Here is a 22,830-nt window from a genome sequence, read left to right on the forward strand (position 1 = left end):
ATGTTTTTCTTTCATCATTACAGCACTAATTTAGCTCAAGAAATATCTTCCTAAAAGTATCTCACAGCATTTAAGCATTTCAAAACTCAGCTCAATCTCTAACAGAAATACTCTCATGGCCTTTTATTCAGATGAGGAAACTGAGGCATACTACCAACAGGGTGCAAGAATGACAACTTAAAATGTAGCACTTTTTAACTCCTATACTCTCGCTAAGGAATTTAACACCAGCTTTCATTTTATTCTTTCTCAAGTAGGATGAAACCACATGCCCTAATGCCAAATCTTTATACAAACAAGAACAAAACCAGAAGCACAGATGCTTCAATGCACTGTATACAAAATATTATCTTCCTCTCACAACCTTTTTATCCATAAATAGTCTCAAATAGTCTTCTGCCATATTTTTCACAGCTGCTTCATTAGTTTTCTCTCCTGTTGCCTGGTGGCAGCTTTCATCCACGTTTTCTCACTGAAAAGACACTTCAAGTCTTATTTGAATAGATTTCTTCCCTATTCTGTTGTCTTCCCCCAGCTTTTATTTTACAGTAGAACACAGGCAGTATTTTTGCACTGTCATTTCTGGGTCATCTACCATGACAATCTCTAAACATTTAATTTTTCAAGTTGTTTGTATTTACAGCGGAAATGCTTAATTCCACAAATTTTCAGCTCATAAATTGTGTCTTTGCTTCCTGAGAATATCATTACCTTCACTTGATTCTTAAAAACTGCTTATTTTACTCCACATCACCAGAGATCTTAACCACTGTATAGTTTTCCTCCAGGTTAATAACATTAAACTGTGTGGGGCCAGGAACAGATTTGCAGGGGACTTTAGCAGAAATACTTCTGTAATACCAAGATACCTGAGCAACTGCCATCAGAAACCAAAAGTACCATCTTTCATACATCAACATTTGTATACAATATATCCTGCAAGGAGAAATAAGCACTTTACTGAACTTTTGCTTCCAGTAGAAGAACCTACTGATCCTTGAACTTAAAAGTCTAGAGAAGAGAGCACAGAGTGAATCCCAACCTCACTCCCCTAAAGACCTCTAAAATGCCAGGATTCAGGCATAGCTCTGCATACCTTGCACAACTCTTAACTTTGTGTTAATTATGAATCTCATTTGCTGCAGATCATGATGCATTCCAGAGAGATTATGCAAGTCTCATCTGGGACTAATGAGTAAGTATGAGATTTTGAGCTGAAAAGGTTCTAACTTAAAGCAATATCGGATACACTTGGAATTTAATTAAAAATATAAAACTACCCTGATTATGCTTTTAAAAAATTATTTTACTGATTAGAAATAATTGTATTACTTTTTACACTTAAAATGCAGGTCTTAGGTTGAACATTCTTCCATTCTTCGTTCTTTTTAACCACTGATACAACATTATCAACCTTCTTCTGGAATTTCCCTAATGCTCCAAGATTTAGGCTATACCAATGTTTCAGATGACTTGTTCAGATAAGTTTTAAAATATCTGACAGAAATTCAATCCAAATATCCTTATAAAAATCAAAGATTAAAAATATTTTGCTTCAACAAAGACTACTAGCAAAATGGAAAAGAATTATCAGTTGGCTATATAAATTATTACTTTCCAAAACAAAAACAAGGCATTTTTTCCTTCCTGAATTATTAGTAGTACCACTGGTTCTACGTTGTTAGATTTATATCTTCTTATATTTCCTTTTTTCCCCAAGATATACGTGCTTGTTTATAAAAATATGAAATATATTCTATTAATATTATGCACATGTTTTAAACACAAACTCTATACATCATCCTTTTGTCTATTACCCTGAGGAACCTCACTAAGTCATGTTATGTTTCCATTTGTAGTTACTAAAAAAAGTACAAATTATTTATGATAATTTTTTTTTTTGTTTTTAAAGTTTCATTTTCTCTACAAACTTTATTTTGACCCATGAATCATGCTTTTGAAGATCATAAGCATAAAACATTTTGAAAACATTCTCAAGCATCAGTTAGTCTTCTCTCCAAACCCCCTCTCCTAGTTCAGGAATCTCATATGTTTCCAGCTGTACCTAGCTGCAATGATAATCTGACATGGTTTCTATTGGTTTGGAGCTTTCTTTTTGCACATAAGTCAAAATCCTATTACAACATACACTTTTCAGTTCTGTCATGTTTTATTCCACCTGATTTATGCACACTATAAAACTCCTTACATTGCATGTAAGGGTTTTGAACATGGAATTTCAAGTCCATATAAGTCCTAAAGTTGTTTGAGCTGGGAGGGCAGGGGACACCACGCACCACTGGCAACATTGCACCTCTAACATATGCCATGGAAGTTGAAACCATTGATGTTAAAGCATTTCCTGCTCATCAATTTATAGATAACAAAGTACTGAATAGTCCATTTTCTTGTGTGATTCAGCAACTAATAAGAAATAGTAACTATGTTTACATTTTATATTGCGAACATGCAAATATTCCAGAACACTTGTTCCTACTCACCAGGAATTTGGAAATTTTTACGTGACTGCAACTTCATTTCTTTTTCACCGACTTAGTCTTTCTTAATGAGGTTATAAATTATTTTTTTTTTCACATTTCAAATCCAGGGACTGAATTAGCCATATTTTAGTTACCACTTAGTCAAGAATAAATTTAGAAATGAGCAATTCCAATAATCTTAAAAATAGGAAGAAGAATAATTGGGCTCCTGACACTGCGTTTAGCAGTTACATGATTTCTTTTCATATTCTGGCAGGATGATTGCCTTTCTTCCTTTTGACTCTGTGCTCTAGCCCAGTCTATACATCCTCAGTACTGAAGTCATGACTTTAGAGCGGTTCTGATGTATCTAGAAGACTCATTTTCTGAGCACAGTTTCCCTCTATGCTTGGTAGAAATCACAAGTTGAACAGCACCATTCTTCCACGAAAGAGGAACCAAAATACATTAGCACCCCATGCGCACCTGCTTTGTCAGTGATTCATATCAAGTGTCATCCTCTATTCATTGAGCAGAAAAGAGATCCAGAATATTTGGGACAATTTTCATGTTTCCTCTGGGATCTCTTGAGGGATCCATTTATCTATAAATTTTGGGGACAGGGGGCTGTTGAGCTTTTTGAGAGTTATTTAGCTTTTTTACCACTGTTCATTAAATCTCACCTACAAGTCACAGGCAATCTGTTCTCTGGGAAAGCTGTGCTTCACATCCATCAGAATGATTTCTTCTATCACCACTCTCTTGGAAAAGACTTCTTGTATTTACTTAAATATAAAAATTCAAGTGAAGATTATGTGTTTTCTGGGCATACAGCCTGGCGCGATAGGTCTGAAAGTGGAAGCCTATATACAATACCACTATACAATACATCAATTGTTAGAGTAGCCTCTATTCCTGGAAAAAAAATTAAAAAATAAGAAAACCCAAAACCTGCCACCACTTCCCACTTCCCCCACAAAACAAGAAATATTGCACAAATTGCAAACAGAAGCCATGCCCTAGATTTAGGCTACGATTGTACTAAGCACAAACTCACATCCAAACAAGCCTCTCAGACCTTCCAAACATCCTTCAACCCGATTCCCTGCAAATCCTGTTGGCTAGTTACATTCACCCAGAAGCTACACTCAAAAACAGCCACTTCAGTACACCTAGTTTCAGCCAACACTGTTGGCACCAAAATGTAAACACTACTCTTTTTTCTGTATTCTTCAAGGTCAGTAAGTCTTCAGCAAGGTCCAACTTCAAAGAGTGAATGTTTTAACACTTTTTAAACCAGATGCAATATTCTTAATAACTAAATCAGTATCTGATAAAAATTAGCTGGAAAATAAATTATGTTCATTTTCATGAAAACACATCAGAATTTCTATGATCTTCAGCTACAAGCTCATAAATAGCCCTGTTTTGCTTGCCACTGAAATATGCATTTCAGATAGACATGACTCACAGATTTTATTATGCTCCTTCAGATGCTGCACACACACATCCCCTTTATCTGTAACCTCTCTGGTCAGGAATTCACTGTGAATTATTTGTTTTATGCTACAGCTTAAATGAAAAGTGTTATTTCATTACTATGCACAGTCCAGATTGTTTAAAAAAAAATCTTAAAATCTTTAATATGCATATCATACAATTTCTAATGTATGCCTCCCACCTCAGAATCACTGGGAGCAGCTCAGAAAAAGAGAGATTGAATTACTAAAGGAAATGTTGAGCACTCTTGTCAGATTAACAAGCAGCTAAACTAAACTATGAAGATTCAACAGCACAAGAGTGTGGAGCACCTCTTCAACACAAGTTAACATGAAATATATGGAAGCGACACTCAGGAACCCATAAACTTGACAGTAGGTGACAAAAAATAGAAAAGACTTTGTTACCAAGTCTGCCATCTGCTTTTATAGCTTCCTATGTCATTTACATAAGAAGCAGATAAGACATTTAAATCAGAACTTCATTGGATTGCATACTGGTGATACACCGGGCACTCACCATGTTGGTGATATCAGTGACTTACTGGGATGAAGTACCTGGCAATAGGTAATAGTAGTAACACAGCAGTCGAACATCAACAGGTCTTTGTAAGTCCTAGGACCAGAAGTTATTACTTCCTCCTAGATGTAACCATCCCTTACAAAGCCTGCATCTCAAAATTAAAAGAGCAATGAGATGCAAGTTGTCTTTAAAAATGGGTTCATAATTACCTCAGATCAACAAATCATATATTTAGTAGGTTAGTACTTAGCTGCATGCTAAACATTAACAATGCAGAAACATGCAAGTTCAGTGTTGCTGAAATTAATCCACTACTGAATTGGTAAATATTTGATTATTTTGTTCAGCTACGTAAACTAAAGAACAAAGCATCAGCACTGTACACACACAAATACACACAAAAAAGCAACACTAGAAACAGGTAGAAGCAAAGGAAAATCAGGCCTGCCCTTCAGCTGCATGTCAGTCTTAGCTCAACAGTGCAAGCACTGTAGTTCATTGCTTTAAGCTGACATAAAACCTGTCAAGTAGCAATCAACCCATTGCTTCTACCCTACCAATTCCTGTGCATCTTTCAGATGCTGGAACAAATCCATCTGAGAGTTAATCAAGCAAAACAAAATGTTTTATATGCCACGTCTGTTCCCTAATCTTGTTCAACTAGTGGACACACAGCTCCCCTTACTTGCAGGCTGAATGGCTCACATGGATACATTAATTTTCCACTCACTCTCCTTCCATTTCTTTTACCATGTGAACACAAAAAGCACCTCAGACACCGCTGAAGAACTGTAGCACCAAGGCATGGTGGTGGTTCTTGTGAGGTACACTACACTGAGTTTTCTGTAAATACAGCACAATAATTTGAAAAGAAAACTAAACAAAACCATAAAAAAACCCCCACCATAATATCAACAAAAAGAAGAGCACTTTCTTTATGACCTTCCTTCCTGAATATTTTGAATATATTTGTCTTTTGAATCAGATGTTTTCAGCATTATAAACACTATGGTTCATTATAGTTTCCATGATCCCTGCCCCATAATTAACCTCAGTTATATTTCCACTGTACAGGATTGATCATTGGTTTTAGTAAAGAAGCCTGTTGTTATTCAGGCCAATAGAAAGCCACCTTAGTAACTGAAAAACAGTAATGTCTCTGTATAAAATTTTTCCATCACATTTATGTAATTTGTTTCAAACATTGTTTCATAATTTGTCCTTGTCAGTATACAAAATAAGGATCATTCCAGCTAATACAACAAGGCACTTCAGAAGATGAGAACAGCCAGACACCAGCAAATGCAATGGAAGCATAAAGAAGCTGCATTCTTCTAAACGCTTTTTATTACTATCATTGTTTAAGTAAACTTTAGGAAAAAAGATCCAGCCCTTTGTTTTGTATTTTTTTCTATTCTGAACCAAATAAACTCATTCACAAGAACATACATCATATTTCTTCATACCTGAAAACTTCAAAACAGTTTAAGAGCAAAAGTAATAATTTAAAAAAAAGTTTTAAAATATAAGGTGTTAGCTTTGAACTTCGCTTTGAATTCCTATTTTCCAAGGATTCAATGCAGCTGATTCTCTAAGTTCTTCAACTTAAATTCACTACCACAAGTACACCACTTGATATCACTGGGACCAATCAATTGCAAATTCAGCCACAGCAGTTTTGTGGAGAATGAAGTTATCTGCAACATTACACTGTTACGCTACAAGTGGTAAGTTTCTTGTTGATGGAAATGGCCACTTCACTTAGCACTCAGAACAGTAGTGCTGAGACTCATTTGCATGTACTAAAAGATGGCAGTCATTGGTTTTTGACCTGCTTAGGTTAGTAAGTTGGGGTGGGTTTTTTTATATTTAAACATACAGCTTAAGCTGAGCAATTTGTCACACATTCTGAAATACCAAAACATCAGCAATATGCTCCTTTTCTGCTTAAATTACTATATTTAAAAGAGCAATTCTCTGTTCTAAGAAAGATGTAGATTAGAATAATTTAGCAGTTTTCTATGATTCTTTGCAGCATTTACACTTGAATAAGCAGAAGAGGCAATGTACAGAAGGACCTGGAAATGTCTACATTACACCACCTTCATAGAGTAAAAAAGAAAGTAAATTCATCACATGGGGTCATCTGCCTCATTAGCACTACAGCTTTTCTGGATTTATTCCATCTGGAGTACAGCTCCTTTCCTATTCTGCAGCATACTACCAAAGTCTATATTATGTTGTCAGACATTTGCAGGTGGCTGTCATTGGCATCAGTAGACACAAGCTTTCATCCAAGGGAAACACTGATTTTGATGAACAGCAAATAAACTACATTCTTTGTTCTTAATTTAGCAGACCGGTGTGGCTTTCATCAGCACTCAGTAAGACCTACCTTGCAAAATATAAGCAGAATAAATTTCCTATAAAGAACATATACAAGCTTGTGCTTCATTTATGTACTGGAACAAGCAGAAAAGCAAAACAATCACCAGAACTTCTGCTTCCAGCTACAGTGAGATTCTCAACTGGTGCAAAGTGCAGTAAGTCCAGCTAAGTCAAAGCAATTATTTGCTCAATGCAGCAACAGAAGCTTACTGCAGCTGTTAATATGACCATTTATAATGTCTTATGAAGCTCATTAATAGTACTTTCAAAAAAATATTCAAAGTACAATTAATGGAACGAGTTTATTATTTTTTTGTATGTTACACTGGTGTTGGCAGAAATTCAGGTCCACCAGCATGGCTGAGAAAGAAAGAGGAGTCAAAATGAAAAAGTAGTAGATCAGAACTTGCAGATCCGTAAGCACACGGTTGTCGGATAGACAGGTGAGTTAGGGTAAATGACCTAGTAGAGCCTGAAGTTACTGCTGCCTTTTAGAAATCAATCTTTGATCTAAAAGCACTTTTACATTAACTTTTTGAATACCCCAAAGAATCTACTAAAAAAAGCTTCCTGTATGTCTCCAATTACTGTGTCACAGAGACACAGCCTGGACACAGAGACACAGCCTGACACACAGAAAAATTCCATAAAAGCTCTCAACACTAGACCAGAACGTGACTTGCCCATCTGCTGCAGCTAGATAGAACAGGCACTGGACAACAGAAGAGCACTGCCCTCTGGGCAGGAGAGATTAAGCAAGTTGTCAAGGTGGGAGGTACATTATAGCAAAGACTTTGTAAAAGAATATTAATCTATGTTTGGAACATTTGCCATTGTTAAGTGCTTGAGAGGAACTCAATTTGCCAATATGAATTATCCCTGTAAAATCTAATCTGAAAAAAGCAGACAAATTCCATCTCTTTTTCACTTCCAATAGTGGAAGATTACATTTCTTAACAGCAGAAGACCAGACTTCAGTGTCACTTCCATATTACAACTGCATGAAAATTTGTAAATTTGGGGTTTAAATACAGCTTAAAAAACGAAAACAGGAAAGAGAACTTGCCTTTTTATGTACATTTCAAGTTATTTAATAAATCTTTCTTGAGCTCTCATAGAGATAACACTCCAGACTTGCAAAGCATAAACTGTAAATCTGACTAGTCTGCTTATATTTTGCACATCAAAAGTCAGTAGTCTCACTCAAATTTCATACAAATCTACACACATACAGTATGGCATCACAACATGCTCAGATTATAGCAAGGGCGTGAAATCCATTGCATGCAACAACCTTGTCAGTGTGCAGATCCCAAGGATTATTTATGACTACAGAGGCCAACAGCAGAAGGAGATAAAGTGGACTATTTAATCAGGTCAAAAACAACAGACCTCATTCAATTACACAGATGCACACAACCACCTTTTCCTCCACCTATACTTTGCCTATTCTTTTTCATGAAATCATATTCTGGGACATTACAGTATGTTCATTTCATGATACATCCACCAACCATATTTTATTTTTTAGAATTGGGCTAATATTTATGAATTTTCCAATAACTCAGTAGCTACATTACAGAAGATGCCTGTACCCAGCATGCCTCAAAACAAAAGAGAACCGCACCAAACCACACCCTATACCCAACATTGCCATCCAACTCTTGCTGGCACCAGATATACTCAGAAGTCATGGGTAGATAACACTCCATTGCTATTTCATGGATTACAGAAGATAAGTTATTGCTAATTACTTCACTAGGCCATGATGACAACAACAACAGGATCCACCTAGATTTTCACTTTGAAATTCAGGGAAGTTCTTGTGTTCCGGTATTCACAACTGGAACATCAGCACTTTGTTATTGTTTTATTTAGTTTTTCCCTTCTACAGGTAAATTTTGTGGTCAAAAAATGGTGGTAGGAACATAGATTCTGATAACAATGGACTTTAATAAAGGCAAAGATCAAAGACTATAACCTTAAGCTCTTCACAATTCTTTTAACATATCCAAAAAACACAATCTGATATACCAGCCCTGGCATTTTATTGACACACTGTAGTCCCAGCATGAAGCATGTCCATGTACATTTCCCCTTCCTCAAACTTCTACTGTCTTCATTTTTGGTACTCCCTAACAGTAGACCCAGCAAGCTCTGCCCATCCCAGCTCTAGTATACAATTATTTTAAATGCAAAATTTGGCATGTACTCGATACCTGCTTTGTTATCTTCACTCCATTCTTAATAACGGTTGCAAGAAAATGTTGATATGAATCCAGATGAAGAGTGATGCATACCATTTCCCCCCCCCCCGCACCCACAAACTATTCCCCATTTTCTCAAGGGAAATGAGGGAAGGCTACAACAACAGCCTATCAAATCAAAACACAGTTTATACATTGCTCTTGGTACCACCACCACAAGAATGCAGACTTCTCACTGCTTTGTAGAAAGAGCGAGGAAGATGATAAATTTACAGCAAATTTAGCATTGCAGGAAAAAGGAACATACTGCTTTTTTGTCAAGACAGAAGATTTTATTTCTAGACTGAAGGTTTTCTGCCTTCCTTTGAATTACCTGTTTTTGGTTTTCCTCACCATTGTTGCCCATACCACTAAAAAGTGCAGGAGAAATCCATTCTGCAATGCTTCCCCAACAAAATTTCTTCACAGGGAAGTCCCTTGCTCTTCTCCCCCTCTCCTAAACACTCATGTCACTGATTTGGTGTCTATTTTAAAGTCTCTAGTAGACACCAACACAGTAGTAGAAATGTAATTTTCATTAACCATCAAGAAGAAAAAAAAAAAAGAAAAATAGAATTTTTAAAAAATATTTTTAAAATTACCTATTCCAATTGTTTAATACTACCTCCTCTAGAGCCACTACCATAAAGAGCCAGCCTCCTAACTAGGGTGGCAAAAAGAAGAAAAAAAAAAAAAAAAAAAAAAAAAAAAAGAAGAAAAAAGAAAAAAAAAATGAAAAGGGGAAGAAGATAGAAAGAAAAAAAAAATCTTTGATACTATTGAACACTCAGTAAAATTAACTACTGTGTAGTATGAAGTGGGGCTAAAACACCAGCATCCACCTTTAGAGGCTGGCCTAAACAGAACAGAAGAGTAAATGCCGAAGTCCTTTCCTGTTTAGACTGTCATATACAGGAGCCATCCTTCTAATTAAATTTCCATTTGTTATCTTTTTTTATACTTAATGCAAAACCAGACCTTGAATCCTATTCATCCAGCTGCTGAGATAATTGAGCAAAGACAGTCAAGTGATGAACAGGAAGCGGTGTCAACAGTAACATTTTGTCCTGTGCTATTTATGCTAGGAATAGATATTAGCAAAATGAGCATTTTTCTGTCCTCACTGGTGGAACAAAAGTGATGTGATGAGAAGTCAATGAGCAACTCATTAGGGTTCATAATATGCTTTAAACAGCATTGCATCAAGCATTATGATCCATTCTCCACATTAATTCAAAGTCCAAGAGAAGGTTTTAATATAAAAGGAAAAAATATTAAAAAATGGTTGTTCTTAGCAAGCACAGTCTCCGCTAATGAATTTGTTGACAAAAGCTTCTATTGGTTACATTGCTGTTTGTTCTATAGTCAAGTGAGCCAGCTGGACTCTGTTCTGACTCATGCAGCTTCATATCTAATTAAGTTTCATTTATGGAATCAAACTCCAGTGGTTATAACCTTGCTGGAGACAGAGGGTCATTAACTTGCAAAAAAACTTTTTATGTGTATGTGTGAAACAAAAATACCTACTTTTACTGTCACTTTTCACAGCAAATATGCAGTACTAGGTCATTCAACATAGTCATTCTGGGATCTGAATTATTCCTTAGTAATTATATAGCTCTATATAGTTCTTTGCCAGATATTTATTTTGGCACCATAGCTGGCCCTTGCTTTATATATTCAGCAGTTGTTATTCTGATAATTGAAGAGTTAATGGAAGCCATTAATGAAAGAGGTAAAGCTGCATTCATTTTCTGAAATTCTGTGAAAAGGTCCTAGTTCTCAGTTCAACTGAAATAAAAAGGTAAAATATATATTTGTACTATAATCTGTACAAATCAGCTTTCAATTATATTCCTGTAGTTAGTATTGGAAAAGTAGTTTTAAATTCTAACCGGAAACTTCTATTGTCCATTTGTGATCACAAGCAAACTAATATATTCCTAATAAAAAAGTCATTTTTTTTCTTCATATAAGTGAGTGATAATCACAATAATAATACAACATTTACTAACTTTTTTGATTCTCATTTCTAAATTTCTTAGCCAGGAAACAGTAGAAAAATAATTGATAGGAAAATACTGTTGATACACAGATAATTTTCTGTAAAAATAAATTAGTCCTGCTATCTCAGAGAGAAAGAAAAGAGGCAGGTAATAAGGAATGGTGAAAAGTCAATGAGATCTCATTTTTAAATAAATTTTTTCAAGTTATCCACAGTCTCTGGTGTGCTGCCATTTTCAATATTGTAGTGAGAAAATTAAGTGATGGACAATAGCAGAGTTCTCAAGTTTCTAGAATCAATTAAGGAAGACAAAGAAAAAAGAGAAAAAACGAGAGAAAAAGAAAACCAGGAAAAACAAGTTAACCATGGATTTAACTTGAAGTCTGTTCTAAAGTATTTTGTCCACAAAATCATGAATTAGGTCAACTATCAAAGATTTTGATTTTTAATAAATTTCAATAATACTTAAAAAACCACTAAGAGTAACTGCTAAATTCTGATCCTTCCAATGCCCTTGCTGATGAAGTTTTTCAAAAATAAAAAATTTCCCTTCTTTTAATTTCATCTTCAAAATTAGGTGCCTACACTAAAGCACAAATGTTAAAGATAAATTTATCTACAAAGAACTTCAGAGACCTGGTGTTCCAGATTCCTCTTGAAACATCTTGCTAGGTTATTTTACCATCCTTTCCTAACTATGTGTCAAATTAAAAAAAAAAAGAATTAAAAATAAAAAAAAAAAAAGAGTATAGATATTGAAAGGAATTTTGATAAAGGATAAGTTTCTTTATTTTTATTTTTTCATTCCTTCTACAGTATTAGCTGAAGATCAAATACAATTTGTGGCAATAAGAGGACTTAATCTCAAAACCATATACTTTACATTTTATCAGCATAATCCTTTTATATCCCAGGCTATGCATAGACATTAAAGTCATCTACTAATTAATCACAGATTAATGACGACACACTTATCTGACTGAGCTGAAAGACCAGCCAATATAGTCATACATTCTTTATCACCTTTTTGCAGTCAGTTCCAAGTAACACAGACTCTTGCTGAGATATAGAGAAGTTTAATATAAAAGTTACATCCTATGATTGACTAGTGAAAATACTACATCTAAATGTATTAATAATTTCTTTTTTATAAGCTTTGGATGAGTCATGCATGATATATCTTCATGCAAGAAGTATGAACTGAATCCAGAATCTAGTGTACACCTGGATTTTTCTTTTTTTTTTATTTTAATTAATATTATTATCGCCATTTCACATAATTTCCTTTGAAGGTAACCTGTCCCTCTTTGGTGTTCATAAATTCCTACAGCTTGATCCAGACTAATTAGACCAAGTACCCACTTTATAACTTCAAATAAGCAGCTACATCTTATGGTTTAGTGATAAGAAATATCCAGAGGCACTAAAAATGTTCTTACAATTGCAACAAAGTTGACTGTGCAAGCACCAATTTACCTTGCTTCTCTTATGTCTCTGAACAAGTCTCCTTTTTGTTTCATGATTTTTCTCTTTTATTGCAGGGTCTTCCTTCTCTACAAGGTAGGGCATTTGGAAAGTATCTTTTTATTGTATATTTAAACTGTTAGTACAGTTAGCAGCTTACATATTTTTTAAATGCAATTTTGAACAAACCTTGTCTTAAATCATACACTATGACAGCAATAATCACAAAGCATACCACAGTACAGGTATTAGGGTGAGAAATACGTATACTGGCAAATGTTAGCAATAGATTAGCTACAGAAAGGAAAGATGATCTGACTAGAGATAGGGACTACAAAAATCTGTATTTAATGGCAGAGCTGCTTTGAAGATAAATTAACCATGAACTGACAGTTTGAACTTTGAGAAATTGCTTTAAAGATAGAATCACTGATACCAAGAATAGTCCAGAAATACTCTTGGTACACAGGGCTGTTGGGAGAGGGCTGTTCTCAGCCCAGACTGCTAGGACAGCTGCATGGGCTCCTTCTGAGCATCCAGGAACCAAGTGGCGGAAGATTCCAACATCTACAGCCTGGGAATTTTGCTTAGCTAGAGGAGAAGATGAAAGTACAGAGGATTCTGCATTGGGGAAGAGAACTGGGCATTATCACCAGCTGAACACACAGGGCTCCGGTGTGTACATATTTCAAGAGACCTGTAGACTGAGAAGGAGGGAAGCATTGCCCAAGGCACTACCAGGACAGGGTCCATCAAAATCATGAGCCATGAGGACTGCTGGATGAGGCCAGGTTCTTAACTCGCTCATTATGTTACAATTGTCAGAAAACTGGCACTTTGTTTTAATCTTTAGTCCAATATAGTAAGTTTATTAACCAAGTGAATAAAGTAGCTGATGAGGTGAGGCTGAAGCAATTCTTCCCAATTTATTATTGGCCACGGTACAGTATTACCAGTAGTGAGCATATTTCAAGAAGGGACCAGCTGTTGAAGCTGCAGTCCTGTAGTGTTGAAAGTCAGGTTTTTCCCAGACATTTTGCATTAACTCTGCTGTTGGGGATTCTGCATTCCAGGAGCTGTAGAATGATATAATTTCTATTTCCCATCATTTGGATGGTAACAAGTCAGTTACCCATATGACAGCAGCAGTCACCATTTAGATAACCTAGTCTGAGGTTACTTGTGAGAGAAGGAATGGTAACGTGAGTTATTGATTAAGTCATCATACACTAAAAATCACTGGATAAGCTTTTTTTCGGAAGGCAATAATATTTCCCTAATTAAGGCATCTTAAATTTCTGATAGTCAGAGTCAAATTTCCAAATGAGGAATCCCACAATACTCTGATCTGTTTACACCACCAAGTGAGAGAAGAATAAATAAGCAACATTGACATCTGTGTGACAAATGTAAACACTTCAAAAGACTCTTTTTGCCAGCACCAGCAGAAAACCATTGGTGCTTCTGAAGCAGAGAAACCTGTTGCACTCGAAGTAAAAACAAACTCAGCAAGACATAATTAATATTCAAATGCCTTGAGCACAAGCATAAGGAAACAGAAACAGCATAACCAGCAAGAACTGATAAGTACCGTGTGACATTGTTACACCACTAATTACATAACCAGCAGTCAGAATTTCTAACCAAGCTAAACATAAATAGAATTAATTGCAAAGGGGTAAACAGAGATTTCTTATGCAGTTACACAAATAAGATAGAGTAAGACACGTGAAAGTAGCAAAATCTGAAAGGCAACAAAAGATGTTAAACAGGAAAGACATTCTGCTGAACTATTTTGTGTTTCCTATACATGTGGACACGATGTTTAGTGAAGCTAGCCAACGAGACCATATTGTCATTTTGGGAAGATCTATTTTTTTTTCTAGCCATTCCCACTGCAGCACTGCAACATGCACATTCTCAACACCAGGACTGTTTTAATGCAGAAATTCCTGATAAAGTTTGAACGTCTCCGTGAAGAAGCACAGCATCAAAAAGCACCAAACTGAATGGAAAAGAAGCAAATAAAGAGAGTTAAGAAATCACTTATTCTGGACTGAAAAGAATTCATCTGTATTTGTGCCTCCAAATCATCCAGCATAAAGGAAAAACACACAATCTATTGCCTGACAGATAATAAAGTCCATGATCAGGCTGTGACAGATCCAGATTCAAAGTGCTACTTGTCTCAATCAGACCAGAGATGGCCTGGATTCTGTCAGATATCCCAAGTCAACAAACTACTCAATAGACTATGAAAACTCAGACTTTATATTCCTCTCAAAGCTGTTGACAAAGAATTTAAAAAAAAAAAAACAAATACACAAAACAACAACACAAAAAAACACCTCCATCAAAACTTTCTACTTAACCAAAAAGTTTTATAGAATAAGTTCACGCAATTTCTAAATGAAAGCACTAAAAGAAAAACAACTGATTCATAGTAGTTGCCCAGTGCAAATGGATAGAGCACAAAACTTCAGACCACCTACAGTATGTGTTTTCCTAAACTGAAGGTTCTCTCATCCAAAGCCTGTACAGTATATTTAGTGTGCTTGATAATTAGTGATATTCAATAAATAGTTACATAATGAGAGATAATTTGGTAGACAGCTTACTCTGATTTTTAATTTAGATGTAGTTAGAATTTAACAATCTCTCATAACTAAAGAAATTAACTTAAATGTGACAAGCCCCTTTCTCATCCTTTACATATACAGTAAATTTCCAATTAGTCCAAAAGAGAATCAGTATTGAAAAGGACTAAAGTGAGAATTAGTACCAAAAGTGGAAAAAGTTTTCTTATAAAGGATGAAACTGTAGTGAAATGCAGAAAAAAAAAATTTCTTCCTTTGCTATGATCAAAATTTTATGACCTGGCCTAAACCTGCAGAACAATAGAACTTGACAAAACACATCAAGCAGACTGTCAAACCACTTCTCACTCCAGTGAGAGGAATTGGCCTGAGTCCCAACACAAGGATAACTAAGGCAGTGATGCTGCACGCATCTACAAGGCTAACTTATAGGACTTTAAACTTATTATCTCACATTAAACAGACTGGAACACCAAGGGGTAGGTTATTTTCTTCTATGAATTTTGCAAGGACAAGACACTTTGAGGACCACTTCTAGAAAATATTTTTCTAAGCAAAAACATCACACAGTGAACATACCAAGCCTCTGGGGCTGTTAACATCCATGCTCATCTCTCATCAGGTGTAGTTTGGAGAGAAACCGATAAGCAGACATCGGTGAAGAAAACCCTTGTGCGCTTCAATGAATATTCATTACATCCTCTAATTTATTATCATGTTTACAGCCAAAACTGCAGAGCAAATTACATTCTACATAAGGTCCCGAGGGGGTTTTCATTTCCACAGCTTGGACTGGTACCAAAATAAAGCACATTAGAGAGAAATTGCAAAGAGAGCCATTAATATTTAATGGACTACTAACAGCAGTGCTCCTCATGACAAAGTCACAGGGCAGAGGAGGGAAGGATCATTCAAAACTTTCCACCACAAAATGCTTCTCATTAAGCAAACTGAATTCAAACAAACAGGTGGCTTTCTAAACAAAAACAAACCACAAGAAACTCCCTCCACTAATAAAAAAGAAAATCTAAAACCCCCACACAAAAAAATGAAAGAACAACCACTCAGCATTAAGTAGAAATAAACAGAAAAAATTGGACCCATGAGACAACAGACAGTGCAAAGGAGAAATCAGCTTATTACAGAAGCAGATCAAAATTTGAAATGCACGGAGAGGAGGCATCATATGGAGAAAACCCAAAATAATCAGTGCTGGCAAATGTAAACAAGTCATAAACATGACAACTCTGAAATTTCCATTTCCTAGCACAGAAAAAGCTTCAACCTACCCATCCAAGAGAATGGAATTAAAACACAGGGACAAAAGTGCCAGCAGCCAGCAGAACTTTCACAGCATTAGCACAGATAACGTTAACTTCTAACATTTCTCTAGTGATTCAAGCAGGATGGCTGCAGCAACACAGTAACTGCAGATGGCATGACAGATAAGAATACCCACACTGGTTTAGATTCATTTTCAAAACTGAAAGACACAGTAAAATCACTTAATCCAGCTGTTTGTTCTCTTACTGTTCCTCAAAGCCAATAAGGAAATTCCAATTACTGTTCCTCTAACACCTGGTAAAGTAATAGTCATGCGAATAGTTTTGCTTTCAGATTCCAGCTACAGCTCCAATGTAGCCTCAGAACACTGACCAACAACTACCATTCATCACCTACTGGACAAACTCTCTTTCCATAGAAAAATTCTTTGTCCCTATTCCATTACTCCTGCACTGGGTATTTTAAAAACCTTGTATTCCTTCTGACTACCTGATGCTACAAAGAACAGATTCAGGCATGCTTTTTTCATACCTGTTTAATTCAATCTTCCAATTATTCTATTCAAATTACTTTTGAGATATCATTACCAGTTTTCATCAACAGTTCCTTATCTCTTTCCATCTACTTTTTACCTTTCTGTGGAAAGAAAGACTGGGAACAGCACAAAATATTCTAAATTGAGTCAATCTGAATAACAATTAAGTGAAAATATCTTCTAGGCACAGATCAGAATTCACATCATGTTTCTGTCTTAGATGTTTAATATTTTCTCTAGGATGCAGTTTTCCAGCTACATTTGGTTTAGGTACCAACTGCTACAGCAGCCAGGGGAACTAAAAAAGATAGCTACGAAATAAGGACACAGAGGTCAACACCAATTAAGCAATGTCAGTCCTTGTCTTTTTTGCCATACCTTCTTCTGACCATACAACAAAACGATAACCTGTATGAAAGAGCATGAACCATGAGGGCATTTGTTACATTAACCTTTTCATTGAAGGTTATGAAGCATCATGCTATTTTGTGCTTGAAGTGTTCCTCAAGAAGGAATTTAATCTCATCAATGTTTTTAAATTCTGATCTATGTTGGGTTAAAATAACAAAATAAATCCCAAAACAATGTTGAAGTTTTTTAGTCACATTACAAAAGTATGTTTTATTCTTGAAAATAATTGGTCTTAAAAGAAAACTACAAAAATAGCAAAAATATGCGTTGCAAAATCACTTGAATTCAGGTTTAGATTTACAAAAAACACCAGATGTAGTCAGGAGTAAAAGTCCTATCAACTTCCATCACCGAGGTACTAACAGAGACAACTTTATCAGGCCCCCAAAATTCTGGCTTTCAACTTTTATGTTACAGTGGCCTTGCATTGAACCCTACCCTTTATTATCAACTTCGGGGCCTTAAGGGCCTTTTATTGAGGCTACTTTTATAGAAATTTCTCAGTTGAACCTGTCCTTTTTCACCCAAACCCCCAAAGTCAAAGAGTGTTTCTCTGGCCAGAGAAACTAATACAGACCAGAGTCTGAAGAGCTGCCAACTCAAGCAGCAACAAGAAAAAAAAACAGTTTAAAATACTTAGAAAGATGTTTTTCTTCAGAAGAGCTGGGGGTAAATGAGCAATTTTGCCAAGCAGGAATGCTTTAGCATTAATAGACAAGAAGTGACAGACAGGACTAGTTCATCCCTAGGCATAGGAGATTAAACTCCCCAAGTTCCCCAGTAGACCTGCCTGTGTTCATTCCAAGTCGCAAAACTCCTTTGCTCCACAGACTTTAAAAGCATATGGTATGCAGCCAATTAAAGGATACAAGAGACTCAGACCTGTAACTCCCCTAAATCATGAGCTGGAGAACAGGTGCACACCTGAGATATTCTGCTGGAAAGAAACAGGTAGCAGTGGACAGCCAGCAGCCAGCATGGGAATCAGCATTCAGCTTGTGCTTCCCACACCCAGCCAAAAAATATTAATAATGCAGGAAAATGAGAAAATTCAAGACAACGGATTAGACCATTCATCTTCAGCCTTGTAATCGTCTTTCCTTCTGAATAATAATTTTTTGGAAGGGGAAAGAACTAGTGAACAAGTACACCCAGCTCCTCAGACAGCCTCACATAAGTGAGATGCAAGTAACTAACTTAAATCTTGGGGAATGATCTTTGTGTAAATGCAAAGCTGTGGTGAAGATAAGCTGGTCTCAGTAGAAGGGATATCAGATGTCATTGGATCTTATTGGAAGATTTTTTTGAGCAAGTTACGAGGAACATGACTTCTGGAAATAAAGGGGTTTCCCATTAAAATACCAGTAAGTCAAATTCTCAGATAACACATCAGCAGTAAGTTAATATATAGAAATATAACCCTTCAGAGTAAGGGTCTCATTTGTTGTTCACTTTAGATAGGTATAGAACACACAAGGAATGCTCATGTACAAGGCATTGTTCTTGGACAAACAACAAATTCTTGGGAGACACACAAATCTAGGTCAAGGTTATGAGTTGGAAAAGTGTTTGGAAACAGATAAAGAATAGAGGTCTTTTCTAGCTCCACATTCCACTATGATTGAAAACAGTCTAATGCAGCTGGACTGCTGATACACTGAGTAGAATTTGATATTGAATCACAGATAGCTGTGCAGGGAAGGCTCACGGTGTTCAACCCCAGCTGGATACATGTGGAGGACAAACTGTGATTAATGCCCAAAGTCAAAGCTGACAGCAGCTATTATAGAGTGGATTACACAGCAACCTAACGTAATACTGTCAGACATCACCCTCAATCAAGCCTCTCTCCTGAACAAAGTGATCAACACTAATCCCATTGCCATGCTATTATATTAGTAGACTCATAAGCTTTCCATTCCCCCACACAATCCCATTTAAATGTACAAAGATGATGGCTCCTGGCCATTTGGAACACCAAAAGTTCAGACTTGCCCAAAAATTGCTAAAGGTTCTAAAGATTCATTCTCTTGGAAAAATCTTAGCTAACAATATATCCCTCAACACCTACAGCTGAGAAACCATGCAGATGTCAGCAATGGATGCCCTGAGCCAGCACATCCTTGTGCATCAATGTGACAACTGCATTACAAACACCATTTTTTAAATCACACATGCTTAAGCAAGCAAAATGATTACAGATTACAGCCACATCACTCAATTGGCTAAATCTAAAGGAGAATTAATGCAAACAAGTTTTGACAAAGAGATTTTATTCTGAACTCCCAAATGGAAGTTTTATTATTTTTTCTGGTCATATGCCAAAACACGTCACAAAATATATGTAAAGCACATGGAAAGTGTTCTGTAGCTAATATTGCCTAATGAGAGCTTGAATTAAATGTACCCAGTTTCCAAATACAAAATACCTATAGCTCATAGACTTTTTTTGCTGATTTTTTTCTCTTGTTTTTAACCACAAGATTACCATTTCAATAACATTTAAGTACACTACAGAAGCAGCATTTACTAAGATCAAAATCTTTCCCTTGCTTTTTTTTCAGCTGTTTATGCCACAATTAGGAGTAAATAGACTTAAAGCCTGGAATTCTTTAATTTTTTTTTCCCAACTCTTCAGATTTTTTGGCTTTTGAAATCACACAGTGAAAATTGGAAAGTAAATTTAGAATGAGTTTTGTGATGTATTTTAGAAAGAAAAAGGGGAAGGTTAATACCAAACAGCTAATAGGTGTCATACTAGACATTTGTGCTCATATCTTTACAAAATCAATTGCAAGACACCAGTTGGCCTGCATATGAAGATCAATTTAGAATCATTTAACTTTATTAGGTTAGACAACTAAATTTTCCAACATACTTCAGCTAATCAATTTAAGGAAATATCTGCTGCCATAAATATGATTCACCATACTCTAAAATTAGATGTGTAAAAGATCTAAATAGTATAAATTATTTGAGACAAACAATCTTTTTTCTTCCTTGACTCTACAGGAATAGGAGAAGGGATAGCACTGCACTTTAGACCAGATGCTAAATGTTGAATTAGACATATTAAATGGCACAAATCACACCCTGTACAGTAACAATTTCAGTACTGATTGTCAGCTTCAGTCTTCAGACCTTCTGCATCACAACAACCGTGTCATATGTGTGTAATATTATCCACAGGGTTAAAGCACTTCAGTCACATAAGCAAGGTACAGTGAGTTTGAAATTAACCTAACTGAAGTAAACAGCTTAAGTAACTGGCACTTATTTCAAAGATTTATCCCTAACTGCATTAAGGAAAACAGTGAGAGGCAGTAACAAATTCTCTGCCATAAGTATGTTAGAAAAATCCTTGTGATGCAGTACCAGCTGTGCTGAACATGCACTTAAATCAGTCCTTTACAAGGTAGTTACTCCATAACATCATCACCAGGCACAAGAACCTCTTTGTCACAGCAATTTATCAGCTTCCAGGACACTCCTCCTTCCCAAGACAGCAAAGCCCAGAGCCCAAACTGCTGCCAAGTGCACAAGCACCTGCCTCAGCTGGGCTCTCCAAGGCAGGCTCAGCCCTCGTTCAGGCTGAGAGTCAGTTTGCCAAATGGATCCTGACATCTTGCCAGAGGGGAAGGCTCCTACATGCTCGCTTACATGCCATCTCTTCTCCCGCATCTGCAAAACCTGCAGCTAGCCTAATGTCTCCAGCTGCTCCTACCTTTACTCCTCTCACCAGAGCTTGAGCACCCAGAGGGCACCTGCTACGTCTGAACACATTTAATCAGAGCAAACTCACTTCAAGTTGCTGCAAACAAAAAGGCATTCATAACTCATTGATTTCCAACTGATAATGGATCATCATTACGAAATGGGAAAAGAGCTAAGAGTTACAGGAGTCTGCTATCCCTACTGCCACGCTGCCTCCTCTCCTTGGAGTAAAAGTTGTTGGGACTTTTATACCACCTCTACCACTATTTTTAGAGCCTACAGTAGCTGGATATCTTTAAAACCCTGATAAAGACTAGATATCCTTCTAACACAATCCTTCCAATATGCTGTAAGCTATCCAAAATTAAGTTCCCCTTGTTAGTTTCGCTTTATTTATTACAAGGCAGTTTCTACTGGTTTGAGACCCTTACAGTTCAGGGTTTCCTAGCAATTCACTGTGTTTCCCAGAACAGTTTCCATAAGCGCTCCCATATTCACACCAACAGTATGACATGGGAAAAAAGTAGAAGATACTGTTCCACAGATTAAGAGGAGATCTGGTAAAGATCTGCTATTCCAATTCATTATATTGATAATATATAGAGTTTTAAAACCTTAAAGTTTTATCAATAAATGGGAGAACACAATAGTTTTCTGTACTGACAGCATTTATATTCAGACTATGATGAGTGTTGGCCTACTCTCACTTCCCATGTCACAAGAGAGTGAGTTTGCTGCTGATGTGTGGCTAAGATGAAGACCACCACAACAGCACTCCAGCTGCTTTCTCTGCCTTCAACAGTGCAGAAAGGAATTTCTATAAATTTGCATTGATTAGGCTAAAAGACTTTCTTGGACAGACTTTCCTCAGCTGTCAAGCATGGATGGGTATAAATATTTATGTGGGCAGAAAAGTGTATCAAAACCTAGTGGAACTGTGAGACAAGCTTAAACAATGCCATTTACAATCCATTAACATAGGCCGTGCTGTCTTTCTCAACTCAGTAGGTACAAAAAGCTACAAGAACCAGTATAATTTCACTGTGGTGCAACAAAAGCATCAGAGAAAATTAATATTAGTTACATAAGCATGCATATCCTTACTGGAAGGTTTAAAACACATGTAAGTAGAGACGTAGCCCCAAGGCATTTCATGTTGTTTCAATAGAGTTGAAAATGGTGCTGCAACTAGACTTGTGTTCTTTAAATATAAAGAACCTCCAGTTGGTGCTTGAAAATTATTCAAAAGTTGTAGGTAATAAGAACTGTGTCTGTGGGGATTTTGTTATTTTATGGTGTCCTGAATACCTTGCTAAGGAATACATGGTCAGCATTCCAATTTTCCTCCTGAAATTTCCCAGACTTGGCAAAATATTTAAATGGGAACACAAACAGGTTTCACCCATCCTCTAAATATGATCAATTTCAGAAAGAAAACCTGAATATATTTAGGGTACACAAGTATCAATGATTATAAAAAAAAAAAAATTAAAAAAACATACATAGGTATTATATGAGAAAATTTAAGGTGAAAAGATCAAGTCATTCGGGATTCTAATTGGACCATACATTAACTATCTAAATTAAAAGGGAATATCAGAGATGATAAAGAGCCCTTTCCAGTAATTTCAAGAATCAAGCAAACAGTTTCAGATCAAATTAATTTTTTCTCAATATGAGATGA

The 22,830-nt window shown here is 36.1% G+C and overlaps 1 protein-coding gene across 3 annotated transcripts in view; it reads right to left on the reverse strand.

Annotated features, from left to right (window-relative positions):
* LRRC4C (leucine rich repeat containing 4C) overlaps window positions 1-22,830 on the reverse strand; it is a 502,291-nt gene that overhangs the window by 429,033 nt on the left and 50,428 nt on the right. The gene's annotated exons all lie outside the window — the stretch shown is intronic.

This window comes from Chamaea fasciata, unplaced genomic scaffold, assembly GCF_029207755.1.
Source record: "Chamaea fasciata isolate MVZ Bird 193981 ecotype frontalis unplaced genomic scaffold, bChaFas1.0.hap1 SCAF_7, whole genome shotgun sequence".
NCBI lineage: Eukaryota > Metazoa > Chordata > Aves > Passeriformes > Sylviidae > Chamaea > Chamaea fasciata.